The 23,357-nt window shown below is 40.6% G+C and overlaps 1 protein-coding gene across 1 annotated transcript in view; it reads right to left on the bottom strand.

Annotated features, from left to right (window-relative positions):
* GABRB3 (gamma-aminobutyric acid type A receptor subunit beta3) overlaps positions 1-23,357 on the bottom strand; it is a 948,374-nt gene that overhangs the window by 504,193 nt on the left and 420,824 nt on the right. The gene's annotated exons all lie outside the window — the stretch shown is intronic.

The following is a 23,357-nucleotide window of genomic DNA, read 5'->3' as shown; positions in this document are numbered from 1 at the left end:
AGAGTAACAATAGCAACATGTCTTAATTATCCTTGTTTGTGCCATAACAGAAATGCAGCTTTGCTTCCCTCCCAAAAGAATAGGAAAATGACACATCTTGCTAACAAACCATCTTTGAAATGTTAAAACTGCTTACAAATGAACTGTCCCTGAAACATGTCTACAGATTTTTCATAGAACATTCCATTTTGAGGTACTGCCAATCACGTATACCTGTGAAATACCCATGACATCAGTACACTTCTAATTAACGCAGACAGATAAAAGTGTAAAAACCTTTACTTCAAAATTTTCTTAATTACATTCCAGCATATCCTGACAAAATACAAGCATACCTTATCAATTTCAGTAATCTTCTGTGCAGATATATCACAAAGTAATAGCCTTTGTTCTGTGTTCTCCACATAAACAGGTGTCCTCACCCTCAGTTTTTCTAGCTATACTGTTGTCTTTTTGTATGGTGTAGATTCAGCACTGTTAGCACAGTGATGATGCTAATCATGTGTGAACTGATTAGAATTGCTGAAAACCAAATGCTTGGCTCTGTGTAGCTGATGTCAACATAGTGCAGGCACTCCCTCAGTGTTTGTTTTTAGTGGATTGCAACTGTGAATGATTACTGGTTGAGAGAAGGAAAACATAACAACACTGCAGGCTGCCCTACATCCAGTTGGTGTGTCAGGTTAGCCTTACAAAGTATTATATGAAAGGTTGGAAATGTAAGTAAGCAGCACACAATTTACAGGTTCTGTTCATTAAAATACATCCTCTCCTTCATTTGTTGGCAACTGTATATGATATTATTTCCATTTGATATCCTCACACATTTTAAGGCCAATGATATAGACTGGCTTACAGACTGCATGTCTCAGATTACTGGTCAGATGAGAGAAAAATGACCAAGAAACACAGAAGAGGTAAGGCAGAGCTGTATATTTGCAAGTAATAACCATAACTGGTTATATGATCACTTAGTGAACTACATCTAAAAATAATAAATATACAAATAACAGTTGTATGGTTTCATATTACTGTGGATGATGTTACAGTTGGTTGTATGAAGAATGATTTCAGTTCCTGCTGTTTGTGTGGCAAAAAGGGATAAGATACCCTTCCTCTGTTCTGAATGTTCATTAGAGTAAAAATTCAAATCCAGATCTATACAGAAATATCTCATTTGAACCAATATTTTCTAGTGTACATGTCAGACTGATTTTCCTCATTTCAACTACTTGCCTCTTTTGTCTGTTTCTTTTTTCTCTTTCTTGTTTTTTTTTTTTATTTTTTTTTTCAGGGGCAATGACTGGGTGATGTGGCACTTAGTGAAATCATTGGAAATGGAGAAAATGAATGTCAGGTTTGACTGTGCTTATCTCATTTGTTCAATGTGTGGCAGTGCACAAAACTGGGCAACTGGCCCACCCAGATAGCAGACAGAACACATGCAGACATGACTCAGATAGCCAATAATGGAAACCATTCACATTCAATTAATTCTGCTGAGCACTGCACAAATCCACTAAGCAGTGTGGTGTGGTAGTTAGCACAAAGACATTAAGAATACTTAGTAAATTGGAGAATGTTGTGTAACTAGTCTTGTGGCAGTAGGTGAAAGTGTATGGCTTGAGTACAGATGGTCTTAGGTTTTAGTACAGGGTATGCAATCTTTTTTCTCACTGTAGTGACAACACAGTTTAGAGCAATCAACTGAAAAACAGATAAGTCTTATTTCAACATTCTTGTGGCAACAGGTGTAAGTGTAGGACTGCCATTCACATGGTCCTGGGTTCTAATACAGGATATTCCATAAGCTTTTACTGTTGTTCCACTTTGCATTATATTCACTCTTTCTTATACGTTCATACGAGGTTACAATGCTGTTTGCCCTAGGGCGTTTATAAGCCTAGCTATGTTATACCCCTGTTCCCCTACTGACCAAGTTGTATGGTCTATATTTGCAGCATGAGTTTATGATCAGCACTGACTGCTCTTATCCAAGAGGGACATGGGTGATATCCCCCAGGGTAAATTTACTGTCTTCCATCCAGTTGTCTAAGTTGCACTTAAATAGGGCCATTGGGAAGCTCTGTTTTATGTAAATTGGGAATTTGTTCCAAAGGAGTGACAATCTCTAGGAGACATATCTGTCCTGCTAATGTCACAGGCTAGGTTAAGATCCCTAGAGCAAGTGAATCTTGTCCCATTTGACTTGCAGATGTGCAGCATTTTCATTAGGGCAGGGTCCAAGACTGTTCTGTAGGCTAGGCACAAGTTTCCTTTCAGCAGCCTATAAGATACAGCATACAGTGACAGAGTCTTCCAGGCCTTCAGTCTGTCCATATAGGTCATGTGTTGAAGGCCCTGAATTTTCTTGGTGAGAAACCTCTGAGGTCTCTCCAGTTGCTGCAGGTGTCTGGTGAGGTATATATAGAAGGGAACATTGTACTCTTTTAGTGGTCTGATAAGGGATGAGTACAGGAGAGTTAGCTCTGGATGCGATGGCCTTATTCATGAGATGTGCAACATAGAAGGCCTTCCTTACTACTGTGGACATGCAATGATCAAAGTTAAGAGTGTCTATCAACCTGTGTTCACAAATCTCTCACTACAGGGTTTGAGCTAAGGGGGGTACTGTTAATTTTGTAATTTGCAGGGGCTTCTCCTTTGCTGAAAGGGATGATAATTGATTTTTCTGCATTTAGTTTAAGTCCATGGCTTTGGAACCAATTAATTTGTCTGTGTAAGTCCTTCTTGTAGTATGTCAGCTTCACTTGGGTACTCAGTGATTGCAATCATTGACAAACCTGCTAAGCCACAGCCAATCTACTTTCACCTTGACTTCTGGGAAATAGATTCCAAACAGTAGGGGGGCCAGCACAGATTCTTGTGTTACACCACTGGTCTGCTGGTAGAGGTGGAATCCCCAACTTTGACTGTATTCATTGTGTCAGTGAGCCAGTTGGCTACCCATCTAGTGACATATGAGTTAATTCCCAGCTGGGTGAGTTTCTTAACTATGCCTGAGTTGAGGATTGTGTCAAAAGCCTTGTCTAAGTCAAGATAGGTAGTGTGTACTGTTTTGCCTTCATCCAGGGCTTTGGTGACATTTTTTAAGAAGTCCAACAGGTTTAATAAGCATTATCTAGCCTTAACAAAGCCAAACTGGGTCAGGTCAAGAGTCTGAACGTCAACTATGTCTTTGTTGATAAGGTCCATGATGCTAGTTTAGCTTTATAATTGGCTTTAGAGAACTTTACAAAATATAAAATTTGCTTGTTCAAGCTGTGGAAGGTGTCCTTCCACTGCTGAGTCAGTTCCTTCTTGTTCTTAGACATTACTTTCTTCCTTGTGTTGTATAACCTATTTATGCTTGATTTCTACCAGGGTGGCTTGTTTTTTTGTTTTGTTTTTGGGGGGGGGGGGTTGTTTTTTTTGTGAGGACCTTGTTTTGATCAACTCAAGTACAACCAAGTCTATACATTTGTATAGGTGTTGGTTTATTTATTTACCATTTGTATATCAGGAAAGTCTGACTTGAAACAAGCAAGTTTTCAGTGGCGGCCCAAAGAGAAGCACTCCAGACACATGTTTTTGTAATGTGGGAGGAAACTGGAGCACCCAGAGGAAACTCACATGAATGGAGGGAGGACATGCAGACTCCGCATAGAAGGCAGCAGCCAAGAACAGAACCTGTGAACCTCTTTCTGTGAGGTGGTAATACAAACTGCTGTACCACTGCATCATTTATACAGGGCATTTGTGTACAGCTCTGTATAGACATCATTGATGATAGTGGTAGCAGGGGGGGTGAAGCTATTTATGCCATTGTTTAGGAGGCTATAGTTTGCTTTGGAGACATTTTTCATCCTTTTTGCTCTGGAGGGTGGGTCAGGTATTTTTGTTACTTTGAAATAGACTGATTTATGATCAGACCTTACGAGGCAGGGCAGCACACATGAGGTAGTGCAGAGACCCCCTATGTTGATGAGTACTAAGCCTAGGACATTTGAGCCCCTTGTGAGGGTGCAGACTATCTGTTCCAGAAAATTTTATTAATGAAGTCCAGGAACCTTAAGAGTGAGCATGTTTGTGCTCATATATGATGGTTAATTGATGGAAGGATAGTTGAAATCACCCATGACCAAGGTGTTTGGCTGTATAGTGAGTGACTCAAATAAGCTCAGGTAGGCAGAGTGTTTTTTGTGGTTCATGGTGGAGGACCTGTAGCTAAAAATGATATGGAAGGGGATTTTACCTACAGTTTGTTGGACGTTGAGTAGCTTTAGGGAGTCATACTGTTTGACCAGTCTTAAGGTGTATTTGTCTTTAATGAAGATGGATACACCTCTGCATTTGGTTCTTTCATGCTCATTTTGAGGTCTGAATGTGTAGAAGGCATTGAAGTCTTGCATGGCTGGCATGCTCTCTGTGGCCTTGAACTGTGTCTCTGTGTGTGCACAGACATTAGCATCTTCCAAGATAAGGAGTGCTTCCAGTGAGTGCAGTTTCCAATTCAGACTGTTAGCATTAATTCATTCACTCCAGAGCAGCTCAGAAAATGCTGCCTGCTTACTTCCACCATAGAACAACAGTGCAACCTGAGCTCATTTTCAGATAATTCTATTTGTAATACCATACAGAAAACAAATGAACATAACTCTTTAACCATAATAGCGAGACTAAAAATGTAAATGCGAAAGTTGTTCAGCAGACACTGACCTTTCCAACAGTGTAAATATTGACAGTGTGTATCCAAGTAATTATTAAATATTTGCCAAGGAATGCTGATATTGTGCATATTTCTTACCTTTTTTGTAAAACAAATCACAATATCTTGGTGAATGTACGATGTAGACCCATACAATTTGTAATTTATTTGTTTACAATTATGTCAACTTTAAAATTATACCTTAACCATTACTGTGTGATGCTCTGTTATGGAGATATTCACAGAAATATGATTAATATTATAGTTCTCATAATTTAGAAATAAACAAAGCATAATATATCATCAGCTGTAACAGACAGAGACTACATATCAGCATACAAGTTGTGTGGCTTATTGTCAGCTTCAAAATGATGCCTCATTTATGTCGTCACCATACTCCCTTGGAAAGATATGGGCACAATAATGAGAAATATTGCAAATGTATAATTTTCATAATCCCACAAGACTAAACAAACTGTGATATCTATGCATCTGTACAGCATTATAGACACACTTCTTTTACCATGTTGTAAGGACTAATACTTTCTTCAAAATGAGGTATTACTTGGGACATTGACATGCTCCCTTGCAAAGTTATTTACCAAAATATGAAAAAAATCATAATTTCCAGAAACTAAGTCCTAAACAAACATTGATATCTGTATATGTGTACAGCATACAGATGCAATTCCTTTACCATGTTGTTACTAGTAATACTGTCTTTAAAATGAGGTCTTACTTAGCACATTGACATGCTCCCTTGCAAAGTTATTTACCAAACTATAAAAAAATTCATAATTTTCATAACCTTAGTCTTAAACAAACTTTGATAGCTGTATATGTCTACAGCATACAGATGCAGTTATTTTATCATATTGTAAAGACTAATACTCTCTTCAAAATGAGGTATCACTTGGCACAATTACATTTTCCCTAGCAAAGTTATTTACCAAAATATGAAAAAAAGCATCATTTCCATCCATAACCTGAGTCCTAAACAAACTGTGATATCTGTACATGTGTACAGCATACAGACACAGCTCTTTTTCATGTTGTAAGGACTAACACTGTCTTCAAAATGAGCTATTACTTACCCTGATGACATGTTCCTTGATAAAGTTATTTGGCAAAATACGAAAAAATATCATAATTCTCATAACCATGTTCCCAAATAAACTGTGATATCTGGACATGTGCATGGCATACAGATACAGCTCTTTTTATATCTTGCAAGTACTAATACTGTCTTCAAAATGAGCTGCTACTTAGCATGCTGACATGTTCCCTGACAACATTATTCACCAAATATGAAACAATATCATAATTCTCATAATTGAAGTCCTAAACATAATGTGATATCTGTACATTTGTGCAGCATACAGACACAGTTCTTTTTCCATCCTATAACTAATACTGCCTTCGAAATGAGGTATTACTTACCCTATGTTCCCTGCCAAAGTTATTTAGCACAATAGGAAAAGAAATCATAACTCTCATGACCATAATTGTAACCAAACTGTGATATGTTTGCAGGATGGTTAATTGCATATCCTCTTGTACGTGGCACTCTCCTCAAACAGTTGTTCTTACTTAGCATATTCACTATCTCCCTACCACAGTTATTTGCCAAACTAAGAAAAATATCATAATTTACATAACACAATTCTACATCATATGGTTATCTGTACCTGCGCACAGCATACCGATAGTTATTTTACAATCTGAAAATGAAGTGTTACTCAGCATGTGTACAAGTTCCCTAGCAGTTATTTTCCTGTGTCATCAGTAGTGGACAATGGCATTCATAAAATATAACAATACAGTTTCTTACCATACTGGTCCTACTTGGTCATGGCTGTTTTCCATTCGTTCTAACTAGCTGCATGTTACCAATATATTGTGCATAACTGTCATCACGCCATTGTGGAGGTCAGTCAAGAACAATGCAATGCCATCCTTAGTTAGGTCAATGCCATCGCTTCTGAAAAGGTGAACATCTTCTGTGGTGATGCTGCTATGGCAGATTGTTGATCCACCTACCCTGTGCATCAAGCCATGCATGAAACTATTCTGTAAACATCTGGCCTTCTGCGCTGCCCATTGACTGTTTGCTGTTTTCCATATCTGGTGAGGAATTATGTCAGACCACAAAAATGACAACTTGGCCACCATGACTGCAGGTGTTCAAAAATTGTTCTGATTTGAAACCGTAGCCTTCCGAGTGGGTGAGTGATGACATCATTCCCGCCAATGTGCAGCACAAGAATGTCAGGCTCAGGGTAAATGGAACACTTCCCTTCCAACAACTGCAGGAGTCCGCTCCAATGCATACTTCTTGCAATCCAGTATACCTTTTCACTAGATGTGGGAAAGCTGAAGTTGTAGTGGTTTTCACTTCTGGAGGCATGGCTGGCAGCCCAGTGAATGTAGGAATGGCCACACACCCACACTCTCACTTGTCGTTCTCCTGCTCATGATGCCATGTCACTGTCACAAGGTGGACGCACCTGCACAGGAAAGAAATGCAAACAGATTACTAGTGATGTTTGAGAGATGTATTTGAAGACTACATATAAATGTATATCATATGCATTACCTGGTTAGCTCATCCAAATCTTCACTCCTATGCACAGGGGCATTATTCTTTTGATAAGGTACATAACTGGTGATGATGATGCAGAGGTACATACCTACCACTCTTAATAACACCAAATGACACACAATGAGTGATGCTATAGAGGTACATACATACCAGCCGAGAAAACACCAAGTTACACACAATGACTGACAAGCGGGCACAGAAAGGGCACATGTAAAGAGAAAAAGCAGAGTAAGGAATATGCTGAGGACAGGCATGGGGCTTCAGCTGGTGGGTGTCTGAAGTGTCCCATACCTGTTCTGGCTGCCCACTCAGACTGCTGGTAGCAGCAATGGCTCCCAATTGCATGTAATGCCAGCACTCTGCCATACCTCTGCCTTTTCCATTTACATATTCCCCCTGGTTTGTTGATGTACCAAACTACTGACATATTGTTCATTTGGACAGCAGTTATCCCTAGAGGAAGGAGTTCTGAAAGGCCTGGAACTCTAAAAAGACCGTTCTCTTCTCCAAGACATTTATATGCATTTTGGTCTCTTTTGGGAACCATATAACCACAATGAGGACTTTACTGTGTATCAAACAAATTGTAAAAATGATAGAAAGAAACTGGTGGGGGTGGCTTGAAATGACTCCACACAGACAAAAAAACAAATCTGGCTTGTGCATTCATCAATGTGATAACAACCTCTACTCAACGGTGACAGCTGCTGAGAGTTTTACCTGAAAACTGATAATGACTCAGTGCTATAGTGGAACTGCACTTATTGTTAATGTGATAATGACCTGCATTTCATCACTTGAAAGTTATGCATGCTCAGACACAGGTGATAACTGCTGCACATAATCTTTTGAGTAGGCATTCATTATAATTCTGTAGAAATAGTATATCATTATAATTCAGTAGAAATGGTATAACATTTATTTATTACTGAGCCCTTCCTCCTCTCACCTACTTTTCACATGTGACTGACAAAACCAGGAAAAACGCCCAAAATATATGATAGCTGCATGCTGGTAGTAAACAGGAAATAACTTTTACCTCACTCAGGCAACTACTGAGTATAAGCAGAAGTACAATAATACATGCAGAAATGTTATACTTATCTAGCTCATCCATGTAAGAATTAATTCAAAAAGTAGTAATTCAAGTAATCTCACCTAACCATCCCTCCGGTTACAATAAGACAGCACTGTTTGTTATCCATTATTCCAGCATTTCTTCAGAGGTATTTATCATCAGTTTTCTTCAGTATAGTATGTGCATATTGTTAACAGATAATAAATGATTCTTAAAAGCTGGATACATAAACAGAAAATTATAATAACTATCACTGAAACCTGAGCTAAAGATAACCTATGCCTGTTACACCATATCTGTACTACAATATTCTAAAAAATAGATCAGCTGAGAGAACATGGATGGCACCTTGCAGTCAGCCAGTGAATTAGTTGTATGTGTTGTGTTTTCAGATCTATGATTGAGAGTATACTGTGTACTATAGCTCTGTAAGTATAATTTTACTATCTGGACTTGCATGGGCTTCACAGTTGCATAAGCCGCATACCCAACTGGATCTATATCCAATAACATTGTCAGGTCACAGACTTATGATTCCTGAGTATGTCTGAGCAGCATTTCTTCTGTGGCAAAGATGGAAAGTTAATGCTGTAGAAGAAAGTGGTTTGCCCCTTATGCCTAGGTTTGAATCCCACAGTGTAAAATTTAATTTTCGTAGTGTAGGAAGGATAAAAAAAAATGTGTCAGCTCATTACAGTTAAACCCCCAGTGCATGTTTGCAAACCTAACTGATGAAACAGTTACCTTCCAATTTCATATATATTTATATTTCCGGGGTACAACAGTAAACACCTCTCAGCCTAAGGCCAAGTGTCAGATTAGCCTTCCAATTGCAATTATTTCATTCCTCACTGCTTGGCACTGCTGCTCTCTGCAGAACATCACACAGACATGGTGCTCAGGTTTGCGCACTACCAGTAAATGTGATAACTGGATTTGGCGGGAAAGCATCAGTCTCTGTTGTTTTAGTTCTGCTGATAGACATGGCTGGCATTAGTGGGGAAGTTGCCAGGTAAAGGGCACAGAGATGGGGCATCCAGGAGTCCAGGATATTTTATTAGTCTGTAGCACAATCCAATTATAAGAGTCCAATATTAGACTGTAGTCAGAGGCTGTATGTTCAAATACCACAATTCACAATTATACAACTCTATTTCTTTAATAATATTTACATTATATTAAAAAAACTCCACAGCAGTGGCACAAATGCACTGCTGTAAACTATAATCTGTATAACTAGAACATGCATATGTGCAATATATGCACATATCAAGGGCTACTTTCGGCAATCTGTAGTATAGTGTGCATCTGTTAGGATGTATGTTTAAATGTAATACTTGAGATAATATAGTTACATAATTGCATTAATGCACTGTATGTCATATATGATGGCACTAATTTTATCTCTTTTTTTTCTCTCACCCCAAATCTTCTTTCTCTTTTTTATATTTTCTATTATGTGTTGTCAAAATGTTTCCATGTCACCCATGTGTACCACATCACTAAATAATCCACAGCACAGTGACATAGGCCAGCCCCAGTGGATCAGCCTGCCCCCGGGCTCCAACACTGATACCCATCACATTTGGGAGCCAACCTGACAGCACTGCCTCTGCTGCCCATGCACTACCTGTGACCTCAGGTAGTCCTGCCCCTGAAGCTGGTGCAATGGTAGCCTCTGGGAGCAGTGGCAGAGGTGGTGATTACATCACCTGCAGTGAGTTGCCAGGGATGGTGCATAGGGTTGTGCTATCCACTATTGGTGCACACCTACACCGGATGGAGAGGCTGTTCTCCCTCATGGCCCATGGGAGGCTGAGGAGATATCAAGCACTCCAGGCACTAGTGAAGTAAGGTGACAGTGATGACAGTCCAGAGGATGAAGACTCATTTCTCTTTGTCTCCAAGCTTGATGGACATAAGTCTGCATTGTGCCCTCCCTCACCCCAGTGATGGAGTCCCTGAACCTTTTGTGTCAACCACAGTCCTTGTCTCTTGTCTTGTTTATCTTGTATGCTTGCAATTGTTTCCTCACCTACCTAACTTACCTGACCCAGACACACTTATGTCTCTTCCCCAACAGCTCTCTCTTACTAAAATAAAAAAAAAAATTGTCCCATACATGGCTCTCTATTTCTCGCAAATGTCTTCTTGACACCCTTGATTCAGTCCAATTGGCTATAGAACATTGGTGCATTGCAGCTACCCTTCTTTGTGGAGGTGACAGTCCAAATTTAGTTAATATTCTGCACATATTTTCACTTTACACTGTTAAAGAAATGGAAAGCTATGGTTCTTTTCTACCTCTCTCCTGCACATTCCTGTACTGCTTTCCTTTTGTTCTCCCCCCATGTGCTACCCATTTCAGCACTCTCCTATCTACCCCATTTTAACACATTTTATCTGGTCAAAAATAGAATCACATATGGCACACATAAGTAGCAGACAAAGTAATGGATCCCTTCACTTTGTTGGTCTCTGTTTTTGCGTGGAGGTGTGCATCACACAGCAATGCACAGTGATGGTGAGCTGTGGCAAAATGCTGTGGTTATACTCATAGTGTTGCTTAACCCCACTGCACTATGCCAACACACAGCAATACATGTACTATAAAGAATTCATGTTTAATTAAGTCTTTAAAGTATTGGATGCACCTGGATTTAAACCCAGTAGTGTCTGGGCTCAAAAAGAAATGTGTCAATGCAGTTAAATTTAACTTGCTGCCACAGAGTCAGTTAAGAAGCAGGTGTGTGTCATAGACTCAATACTAACTCCCAGACTTTAGCAATGTGACTCACTTTTGTACATTGCTTAGCTATGTGTAAACATGGATAGTATTGAAAATGTGTATCTTCCATGCACAAATACTTTGCCATGCATTGTGAAAACCCACTACTCACCTCGCTATGGAAAAGTAAGTATTATTAAGTATTACTGCTGTTTACTGTCCATTTCCTGTCTATAACATGAAATTACATGTGGAAACATAAACTGAAGGCCCTATCTAACAGCATGTCACATATTTACAACATAACCATGTGTTGCTTCCCTCCAAGCACTGCAACCCTGGTGTCTCAGTACTTTTTCCACACATATATCACCTACACTACAGAAACTAATATCCAACTTTGTGTGATACGTAATGCACATCAATCTATTAACATGCAGAACTAAAACTATTGACCCATAAGCCTAAAATGCCTTATCTCCAAGGCTAGGGAAGGGATCAGCATGGACTGTATCCACAGGGACACGGGTGACCGTCAACACACTTGACTGACCCATATTGGTTTTGTCAAGGGTACATATTGCTTATTAAACTTAGTGGACTTCTTTAATACCGACCCCAAAGACCTGGATGAGGGATAAAAGGACATACCACCTATGATGAATTATCCAAGGCCTTTGACACTATCCCCCATTCAGGTATCATAGAGAAAATCTCCCATCTGGGAATTAACACATACATTACTAGATGAATATGCAGTCAACTGTCTCACCAGCAGAATACATACTATCAAAGTTGGGGGCTGCACCTCCATCACTCGAACACTTACCAGTGGAATACCACAAGGATCTGAACTAGGCAGTCAGCTGTTTGGAAACCATTTCTCTGAATCCCAGGCAAAGATAGATGGCCTGTGGTTTGCCAAGTTTGTAGATGACTGTCAACTGGATACAGTCATATAATGTTCTCCAATGATATTAACATATTAGAGAAGGAGCTGACACAGGCAAATGATTGACGCCAAACTTACGGACTGTACCTTAAAGCAAAAAATGCCTCATTATCTCCTGTGGAAATGAATTTCCCCAGCTAATTATGATATACACATCACCCCTCTAAGCTCAAACAGTGTTGCAAGACTTGGGAGAACATGTTGATAGCAATCTACACTTCAATCATTATGTGCCCATAGTGGTGAGACACACATTCTACCTTGTGCACCTCATAAATAAGGCCATCACATTCAAGACCAGGGAGGGAAAAGCTCTGCTGTACTCTACCCTTATCAGATGACTAATTGAGTACAATGCCCTCTTATGTCTGTACCTTACTGGGCTTCAGAAACATGACATACATGGAAATACGGAAAGACCTGTCACTGTATTCAGTATCATTCAGTCTGCTGAGAGGTGACCTATGCCTGACCTACAGAGCAGTCTCGACCCTGCACTATTGGAAATGCTGGACATCTGCAAATCAAATGGACAAGGATAACTTACTCCAGGGATCGCAACCTAGCCTGTGACATAAACAGAACATGCTGGGGGACAGATATATCTCCCAGAAATTGACACTCCTCTGTAATAGGCTTCCACTGCATGTGAAGCAGTGCTCCTCAATGACCCTATTCAAGTGCAACCTTGACAATTGGATGGATGATTGTAAATTCATCCCTGGGGTGGCATCTATGCCCCTCATGTACAGGGCCAGTCAGTGCTGATCACAAAATCCATCTGCTAACAATGACCATCTAACTGTGCTCAATAATGGTCATTGTGTTTTTACATAGCTAGGCTTGTAAATGCCCTAGGGCTGTTAGGCTAGTGACGTCCTATGACTCTATGAAGTTATGCACCTATGCAGACCTCCCAATCTTCTCTCCAACATGGCCTGCTGATATCACCCACTATACATATACATTGACCTGCAGTTAAGTAAAAGTCAAAATTCGTCCATGGTGCTCCCTTAAAACTAGTGAGTTTTGTAGTCTGTGTAATTAGGTAGCAGTTCTGTTCTCACTGTATTCAAGTGTGTGTGTGTGTGTGTGTGTGTGTGTGTGTGTGTGTGTGTGTGTGTGTGTGTGTGTGTGTGTTTGTGTGTGTGCATGTGTGTGCGTGTGTGTGTGTGTCTAAACAGAAGAGCAGAAGTGCGCATCCTACAGTTACTGCTTCAATGCCATGGATTGACATTATTTTGATATTTGCACGTCTACACATCAATTTCATGTGGGCTTCCTAATTTTGTCTCTCCAACATGGCCTGCTGTCATCCACTATAAGATGACCTGTAGTCTTTTTAAAGTCTGACGTGTTGTGGCAAATGCGAAAAAGTACTGAGTTCTGTAGTCTGTGTACTTAGGCAGGGGGTTCTAATCTAACTGCAGTCGACTGTGTGTGAGGGTGTGCTCTTACTTGATATTATGCAAAACATTTTATACCAGCATTTGGGGCACTGTTATTGACAAATTGTCCTCAAAAGATGCTGTTGATGTCATCAGCTATAAAATGTTGTCTGAGAAACTCCAAATCAGACTTTAGCTGTGGCACTTTCCTTAAATACAGAGGTCTGTAGTCTGTGTACCTTAGATTGGTAGGTGTTCTATTTTCACTGCAGTCAGCTGGGTGTGGGGATCTGTTTGTGCTCATGCTTGACATTACAGAGTGCTTTTTATACCAGCATGGAGGACACTGCTATTGCCATATTCTCCTTAACAGACACTGCTGATGAGACACTGCTGATGTCATCAGCTATAAAGTGTTATCTGAGACACTCTGTGTCAGACTTGAGTCATGGTGCTTGCATTAATACAGTGGTCTGTAGCCTGTGTACTTAGATAGGTAGGGGTTCTATGCTCACTGTAGTCAAGTGTGTGTGTGTGTGTGTGTGTGTGTGTGTGTGTGTGTGTGTGTGTGTGTGTGTGTGTGTGTGTGTGTGTATGTGTGTGTGTGTGTGTGTGTGTGTGTGTGTGTGTGTGTGTGTGTGTGTGTGTCTGTGTGTCTGTGTGTGTGTGTGTGTGTGTGTGTGTGTGCATGCCTGCTCTTGTTTGACATTACAGGGAGCTTTTTACACCAGCATGTGGGACATGGTTATTGCCATAGATCATAGATCATAGATCATAGATTAGTACTAAGCTATCTGCCCTTGCGAGCCATTTTAAGCTTAGCCAATTATCCCTTCTGAGACTCAAACCCTACACCTTGTGCTTGTAAGGCAAACACCTTAACCATTAGGCCACCCTCCCTCCTCCATATTCTACTCAACAGACACTGCTGATGTCATCAGCTATAAAGTATTGCCTGAGACATTCTGTGTCACACTTAAGTTGTGGTGCTTGCATTAAATACAGTGGTTTGTAGCCTGTGTACTTAGATAAGTAGGGGTTTTGTTCTCACTGTAGTCAAGTGTGTGTGTATGTGTGTGTGTGTGTGCATGCCCGCTCTTGCTTGACATTACAGGGAGCTTTTTACACCAGCATGCGGAACACTGTTGTTACCATATTCTTCTCATCAGCTATAAAGTATTGCCTGAGAAACTCAAAGTCAAACTTGAGCTGTGGTACTTGTCTTAAATACATTAATACAGTGGTCTGTAGTCTGTGTGCTTAGATAGGTAGGGTTTCTATTCTCACTGCACTCAACTGTGTGTTTGTGTCTGTGCTCTTACTTGAAACTACAGAAAGCCTTTTACACTAGCATGTGGATCACTGTTGTTACCATATTCTTCTCAACAGACACTGCTAATGTCATTAGTTATATCTGATTTGTGGATATGCACTATTCCCACCAGGCCAGGCTCAGGGACTGGCCTGGAGGCCAGGCAGAAGTCACCTCATCCTATATGATACAGCTTACAGTGACATGGCTTTCAGTCAGTCTATCCACATACACCATGGCATGTTTTGTATGAACTGTGTTTTCTTAATGAAAAACCCCTGTGGTCTCCCAGCTGCTGCAACTGTCTGGTGAGGTGCATGCAAAAGAGAGCATTATACTCTATTAGTGTTCTGATTATGTTCAAGTACAGTTCTGTCATACAATCCTAAGATCTGAATATGATGATTTGCATAACATAGGTTTTCGATACCAGTGTAGACACTTGATGGTCATAGTTCAGATTGCTATCTACATGTGTTCCCAGTGCATGCATCACTGAGTTTCAGCATAGCAGGACTATTGTCAATGTTGCAATTAGCAAGGGATTCCACTTTTCAGAAGGACAACATGAAGACACATTTCTGCATTTATTTGTAGATCATGTGGCTTTGTCATCAATCATTTTTGTGTGTTAGCCCCTCTTGTAGTATGCTATTGTGATCATAGGAGGCACTGCCAGCCATGCCAGAAGAAGTAGGGCAATGGGTGTGTAACATATGCCAGCATAGCTTGCTGAAATTTTGTAAATAATTAAGTCATTTGCATATCAAACTTATTTGTACAGATGCTTGTGCTGAACATGTATTTGTGAGGTTTGCTTGTGTTAGAAAGCATCGACAGTGTGCCTTGCTGGAAAGGAAAGAAATGCACATGTGTTACTGTAACTGAATTAAATGTATATGTTTTAATAGAGGACTGGAAGAACAGAGGCTAATCTTAAACTTTAAAAATATATCTGAAATTAAATGACTTTATGAGTTAGGGAATAAAGATATTATCCCACAGATTTGAATGGAGCTAGAGAAGCAATGCCTGTGCAAAAGTAGGCTGCAGTTCCTGTAGGAAAATACTGTTGTCTGTGTGTATGGTAACACATATGTGCTAAAATCCTGTCAACAACTAGTGATGGGGGATAGCATGGGAAACATAGTCAGATGACCAGATGTGTGTGATTTAATTCTCTAAGCCAGAAATAGCATTTAGATATTAGTAGGAGATTGCTCTCAGCATTCTTTATTCTGTCTTGGATCTGACAACAAGGACCACTCACCCATATTATCTTGCCTTGCTCTATTCTGTAAGTAAAAAAAGTAATTTTGTAGATCAGTTAGGAAAATATAGTGATACTAGTTAGTGTTTTTCTGTAACTGTGTGAATCTTTCCAGCTGTGTTATTTTTAACATTTCCTGAGGCTGAAACTCTGGTGTTTACTGTAAATAGATATTTAGTATTTTCATATTATTTTATTATTTATTATTAAATATATTTAAACTTTTCATTGTGGCTGGCCCTTTTTAGAAATATTTAAGTTTTGAGAGTATTTGAACATATTTATTTTGCGATAATTCTGACCACTCCTAAAAGCCTTGCTGTTTGGTCAACATTACCATTTGTATTAATATTAATTTCACTCAATATAATTGGATACCTTTTTAAGAGCCTTATAGTAACTGACCGGTGGCAGTGAGACTACCTTATAGTCTGGACAGAAGGTGTCATAGCTAATAAATTTGTGCCAGCCTTTCCCAGGTGTGTATGTGTGTGTGTGTGTGTGTGCGTGTGTGTGTGTGTGTGTGTGTGTGTGTGTGTGTGTGTGTGTGTGTGTGTGTGTGTGTGTGTGTGTGAGAGCTACTTGGGCAGGGACACAAATCACTGGTTTCATAGAGAGAGTGGTAGAGGACTTGGTTTGGGAACTCAGCTGAGGACTTAACCCTGAAGCTGTACCAGTGGGGAGCCTTACTGGGGATCTGGGGAGATACATATGTAGAGAAATCCAGACCCCAGGCTCAGTGTGTCCCTGTGTGTGCTTAAGGGAAACTGTGCTTGATGCAGGGAGGGCTGCATCTGGAAATACCATTTGTATTCTAAGTGCATGTCCCTTTCCAGTGTCAGTGGTGAGGATTCAGGCTCCTTGATTACTGACCCAGAGTGGGGAAGCCATAGTTATCATCATTGTTGGACTCAATGATTGCACCCAATATGCAAGAATCAGCAAATTCCGTAAGCCAAGCCATGTAGTTTAGCCTGAACCACTGAGAAATAGAGTCAAAATGTAAAGGTCTAAGTACAAAACCCTTGGGTTTACCAGTACTGGCAGCACTACTGGTACAGGTTGATTCACCAACTTTCACAAGATGCATTTTGTCTCTGAGCCAATTGGTTACCCATCTATTGACATAAGGATTAATCCCAGCTGGGAGAGTTTCTCAATGATACCTGCATGGGGGACTGTGTCAAAACCCTAGGCCCAATCAAGATAGGCAGTATGCACCACCTTACCTTCATCCATGCCTGATGTACAGAATCAATGGGCTGTGACAACATCACAGATAACCTATGGCATGACTCAGCACATACACCTTCCTGACATGGTTGAATACACACTTCAACACACTCTCCACATGGGCTATGTTCCTATAGAAGGGTGTACATCAACATGCATCCGTCTGAGTTGGGGGGTCAGCACCTGATGCATGCATGTATAGACACATCCTGACATTCTTCAACTGTGATGTAGACAAACATGACATCATGGATCTTTTCTAAATGGACATTAGTAATACCTTGGCTGTGTGCAACAGACCTGTGTGAGTTCTTAATGCTACATCATGTCTGTTATATCTGATAGATTTGTCAAAGAGGTCATTCAGGGCATGTATGATGACAACACTATCACCCTGTGGAACTTGACCAGGCCAAGGAATTTGACACAAATTCACAATGAGATATTCACTCAACACTGTCAGATGTGGCCATAAACAGCTATATCACCAAGTAGGTAGACCAGCATATGACATACATGGCATCTCACTATGTGGAAATGTGTGCAAAGACCTATATCTCAGGTCCAGTGATCAGGTCCATATATCAGGGTTATCTGCTAGACCCTTTCCTGTCCATTATTTAAGTGATGGACATCACAGATGACATACATATCCTATGTCCAAACAACTGCCTGAAGGACTATAGATTGTGGGCAGTCATTGACTCCAACTGTGACATTAGTATACTACAGACAGTATCAACACATACCAGAGAATGCTGCTGTAGCCATGACAACACATGCAATGACAAGAAAGCATGGGGGGATTTGTTACTTAGGTTCATAGGTTCAGAGGTTCATACTAGGCTATCTGCCCTAGGGCATTTATAAGCCTAGCCAGAGTGTGTTTGGCTTTCGCCACCCATTTTAAATTAATTTTGCTATGCCTTTTCTTGAGGTTAGTATACTGTGCCTCTGTCTAACAGTGACACAGAAGTGATAGCCGGGGTAAACCTACGATCTCCCATCCACTCATCAAGATTCCTCTTGAAGAGAGTCAATGTGGGACTCTGCCTAACCTGGACTGGGATTTTATTCCAGAGTGAAGGGAGCCTCTGGGTTATGAATCTGTCCCTCCAGCATGTCCTATTTATTTCAGTGCTGAGGTTCAAGTCTCGAGCTGCACTCGATGGGATTTGGATTTTCTGAGGTGCAGCATGTCCATTAATTCCGGGTTGGACATGGCTTTATACGTCAGGCACAGATCGCCTCTGAGCAGGCGGTATGCCACTGAGTAGAGCTGGAGTTTCTTTAACCGGCAGCATATGGCATCTGTTTGAGCCCTTTGATCCTCTTGGTGAGGTACTTTTGGGGTCTTTCCAGTTGCTGCAGTTGTCTGGTAAGGTACATCCCAAAAGGGCATTGTACTCAATTATGGGCCTAATGAGGGATGAGTAAAGAGGCACGATGACCTCCCTGATCTAGATGTGAATCCCTTCATGATTAGGTGGGCTATATAAAATGTTTTTCTAACCACTTTGGCCATGTGGTTGTCAAATGAGAGATTGCTATCAACTTGGGTCCCCAGGTCCCTAATGACTTCTTCTGTACTTAATGGATTACCACCTATGTGGTAATTTGTGGGCACTTTGTTTTTGCCAAAGGGGATGACTATACACTTTTTGGCATTTAGCTTGAGGCCATGGCTCTGGCACCAGTTGTCTGTTTCTATGAGGCCCTTTTGGAGGATGCTTATGTTGGCTGGAGAGTTGATTATGGCGCCCAGTTTGCAGTCATCTGCGAACTTGGTCAGCCACAGTCCTTCCGTGTTGGCCTGTACCGCCGAGAAATATATACCGAACAAGAGAGGTCCCAGGACTGAGCCTTGTGGGACGCCACTTGTAACTGGTTTGGAGTCTGACATGGCTCCAGCAATTCTAACCATGTGGGTTCTGTCCTTGAGCCAGTTTGCAACCCATCTAGTGACATAGGGGTTTATATTTAAGCTGGTGAGCTTATCTATAATGCCCGAGTGGGGTATTGTATCAAGGCTTTTAAGCAGGTCCAGGTAGGCTGTGTGGACCACCTTCCCCTGGTCAATTGCCTTGGTGACTGTTTCAAAGAAATCAACCAGGTTTAAGAGGCAGGATCTGCCCTTAACAAAGCCAAACTGGGTAGGATCCAGTGTCTGTAGGTCCCCAATATCTTTATTTATGAGGTCCATGATGATCCTTTCCATAGCTTTGCAGACCAAGCTAGTCAGGCTTATGGGGCGATAGTTTCCAGGATCCGCTGAGGCACCACCTTTGTGGAGAGGGACCACTGTTGCTGTACGCCACTCTTTGGGTACATATCCTGTAGTAAGGCTAAGATTGAACAGTAGTTTTATGTTTGGGTTTAGCTCTTCTTGGAGTTCATGTAGGACGCAGCCCGGGACACCATCTGGTCCCATTGATGCTGTGTTTTTTGCTTTGGAGAAAGCGGCTCTTACCTGAGCATCTGAGATGTCAGGGGGGCAGCACTCTGTTGGGATAGATATTTGCCCTTTTGGTGGGGAGAGGTGGGAGAAGTTTGCACTGAACCTGTCAGCTAGGATGTTGGCAATGTCTGTGGGCTCGGTGTATTTTTTGTCATTTTGGACTAATTCTGAGCATATCTGGGAATTCCCACCCAGGTTCCTAACATAACTAAAGAAAGCCTTGTGATTATCCTTAGTGTCCTGTGCAATTTTTCTCTCGAAGCTGGCCTTAGACGATTTTATGAGTGCCCGTAGTTTTTGCTAATACTGATCAGAGATGCCTTCCCTTTCTGGGATTTTGCTCTATCATGTAGTAGCTTCCTCCTTCTATTGTATAGTTTGTTTATGGCTGGGGTCCACCAGACAGGACGTCTGCCTTTGGAGGATTGGGTCTTGGTTTTATTTGGGATTGGATGATCCATGCATTCCTGAAGGTGTTCATAGAATGCGTTTATAAAGGATTCTGTGGTCTGGGCCGTATTTTCCACAGGCCCGGGGGCTTTGAAGGATTTTGCCTTGGTTTTGAGGTGTGTGAAATTTGCTTTAGAGAAGTTTTTCACTGTGGTTTTCTGGGCAGGGGGTGGGGTCGGGATGTGAATATCCAGTGAGATTAATTTTTGGTCTGATCTTACCAGTGAGGGATACACTTCTGGTCTGGAGCATAGTGCCCCCATGTTGGTGATGATCAGGTCCAGTATGTTTTCCCCTCTTGTGGGAGTGGTAACAAGTTGTTCCATAGCATTTGAGTTTATAAATTCTAGGAACCTTTGGGCTAGGGTGTTGGAGCTAGAGTAATGCTCCCAGTCTATGTTTGGGTAGTTGAAGTCGCCCAATATAATGGTGTTTGGAGAGACCTTCATATTTTCCAGTATTCTCAGGAAGGCCAAGTGGGGTTCCTGTGTTTGGGAGGGTGGTCTGTAGCAGGCTATAAACTGGAAGGCAGTTTTACCCACAGTTAGTTGCACATGGATAGTCTCTGATGCTTCGTGCTGTGCCACCAACCTGGAGGTGTGGGTATCTTTGACGAATATTGATACTCCCCCTCCTTTTGTGGTTCGGTCCAAGTTTTGGGGCCGAAAAGCATGGTATGAGGTATAACCTGGTAGTGCTGGGATGCTCTCGGGAGCCTTGAACCAGGTTTCTGTTACTGCACAGATATCGATGTTCTCCAGGAAAACAAACACACAACCCAGGTATAATGTGGACATCACACCCTATAATCATACCATTAAGTATGTGACCTGTGTCCTGGGGTAGATGGTAAATGGAACATCTACCAGTATATGGTTACAGTGTTGACTACTCCCTTGTATGTAACACAAGTACTGGTTATATGAAGGACATCCACATCAAAGGCCATAATACCTCCATAGTTCCCAGCCTTAATCACATCAATAACTGAGTACAATGCACCCTTCTTATGTACGTCCCTATACATCTTCCATCAGATGCATGTGTGCTACCTGTTCTGGAGATGCACACACTACATACATAGGAGTTTGGCACATTAATGGCAAGGTTATCATTCAAGACAGTGTAAATTGTGATTTATTGATATATAAATATATATATATACATATATATATATATATATATATATATATATATATATATATATATATATATATATATATAGATAAATGTATATGCCATGCACACCAGTCAGCTAGCAGTTATTGCTCATAATGTTGCATACAGGTATAGCAGTGTCCTTCCTAACACCCCCAGGAGATGTTACAGTGCCAGGACAGTATGTGTAATCACCATCATAGATTGAGGACATATCATAATAGTTGTGCAAGTGTGTTTGTGCAGAATCACCTCCTATCACTCTAAATCACATATGTCAGATGCATGGGATTACTGTTGGTATTATTCTGAAATTGTCCATGATTGTGGTTGGGTCGTTTAATGTTGCCCATGAACATTTACCTGTGTCCCACTTACTGGAGACCTCTGCTGAGATTACACTCATATTCAGGCATATCAGTTTGCAAAGCTTCACAATATGCACCCTACCCCAATTGTACATCAGATCCTTGATTGATGTTCTCTGCATTATTCACATAAGAATGCTTATCTCACACAAACATCCTCCCTATTGTTATGTCTCCTTGTGTGACAGTCATTTAATACACATTTTTACTCTGCAGTCCCTACTGTAACATATAGATATGTGATTGGTGTTGCTGCCTACGACCATCTCCTATTGACATGCCCTCATCTGCTGTACATTAAGTTGTTTCACCTGACCTCTTTCCCTCTATTCATTTCTACAAGTACCCTTACAGATCATTTACACAGCTTCAGTACAGAATGCCAGGAATGGGGTATCACAATACTCTGCACTGTAAATACACTGTCCTATACTGTGTTTGGACCATATGCTTAGTCATACCTCTCAACTGTCCAGATTTTCACAGAATGTTCAGATGTGTTCCTTATCAAACTTATGGTTTTCTGCCATATCACTGGGATGACCTCGGGACTGATGTGACTCAATATTACATACATTTGAGTTTCATACTTCAAATCCTTCAGAACATGTATCTTAACACAAACCCCTGGTTATTCTGGCACATTTCTATAAGACAAATATGTCAAATATGTCTCTGTTTCAGGGAAATTGTCCCCCATTATGTTATCCTTTGTCCAGATGTCTTGCACTGAGAGATTGAGGGCTATTTGTGAAGCCCTAGTGATCATTGTGGAATTCTCCACAAAACTGCTGACCATCAGTGATCTGATTTAAACAGGAGTACTATCCATGTCACTTACATGGTTTCCTGGCTGGTGACACTGTTGCTGGCCGTGAAACTTTCCTTAAACACAGTGTATGGCATGAATATTCATTGCACGCTTCTGCTCGCTGCACACAACCAAGCATCACTGACTGCACATTCATGTAAACTCCGTGTAGGCTTTGCACGAAGCCTACTTGGGGTTTATTGAATCCAGGGGTATATTATCTAATTATTTGTTCAATATAAAATCACCATTATGTCTGTCTGATATATTAACATAACTAGTGAGAAGCAAAGTCTGTGTGGAATAATTTTTGCTTTTTACCTTTTTTGTGACTTTTATAGTTTTTAAGATATATACATTTGTTTAGAGGTAAATTGAAAAAAAACGCATTTTTCAGAATTTTAGATCAGGCATAAACTGTCCAGAAGGAAATTTTCAGGTGTCAGAAGGTGTAAAATTCCACTCAGGCTAGTTGTTAATGAGTTAAACTACCACTGCATATTTTTTAAGATTGTTCATTAGCGGTAATATATAATCAGAACTACTGCAACTGGAGTAATCGTGTGGCTCTTTCTTTCAAACATATATTCATATATATAGACAGAAACAGATGGACAGATATAGTGTCATAGCAGTATTGCCAAATTAGGCCAAAGTAATAGTGTGTCTTGCTTCTCTTTTAAATAAAGGAAAGCTCCTAACGAAAGAAAGAAACATTGGCTTTGGAACACTTAAATGATCTGAACTGAACAAAGATCGAACATAAGACAAAGAAAACTGCATAAAAGCAATGTACTCAGGATAATTATCAAAATCGGGATTTAATGAACTGAGAATCATT

The sequence above is a fragment of the Protopterus annectens genome, chromosome 5.part0, assembly GCF_019279795.1.
Source record: "Protopterus annectens isolate FY-2018-M chromosome 5.part0, PAN1.0, whole genome shotgun sequence".
Lineage (NCBI taxonomy): Eukaryota > Metazoa > Chordata > Ceratodontiformes > Protopteridae > Protopterus > Protopterus annectens.
Note: the sequence above shows the minus strand (reverse complement) of the source record. Positions and strands in the feature narration are given on the sequence as shown.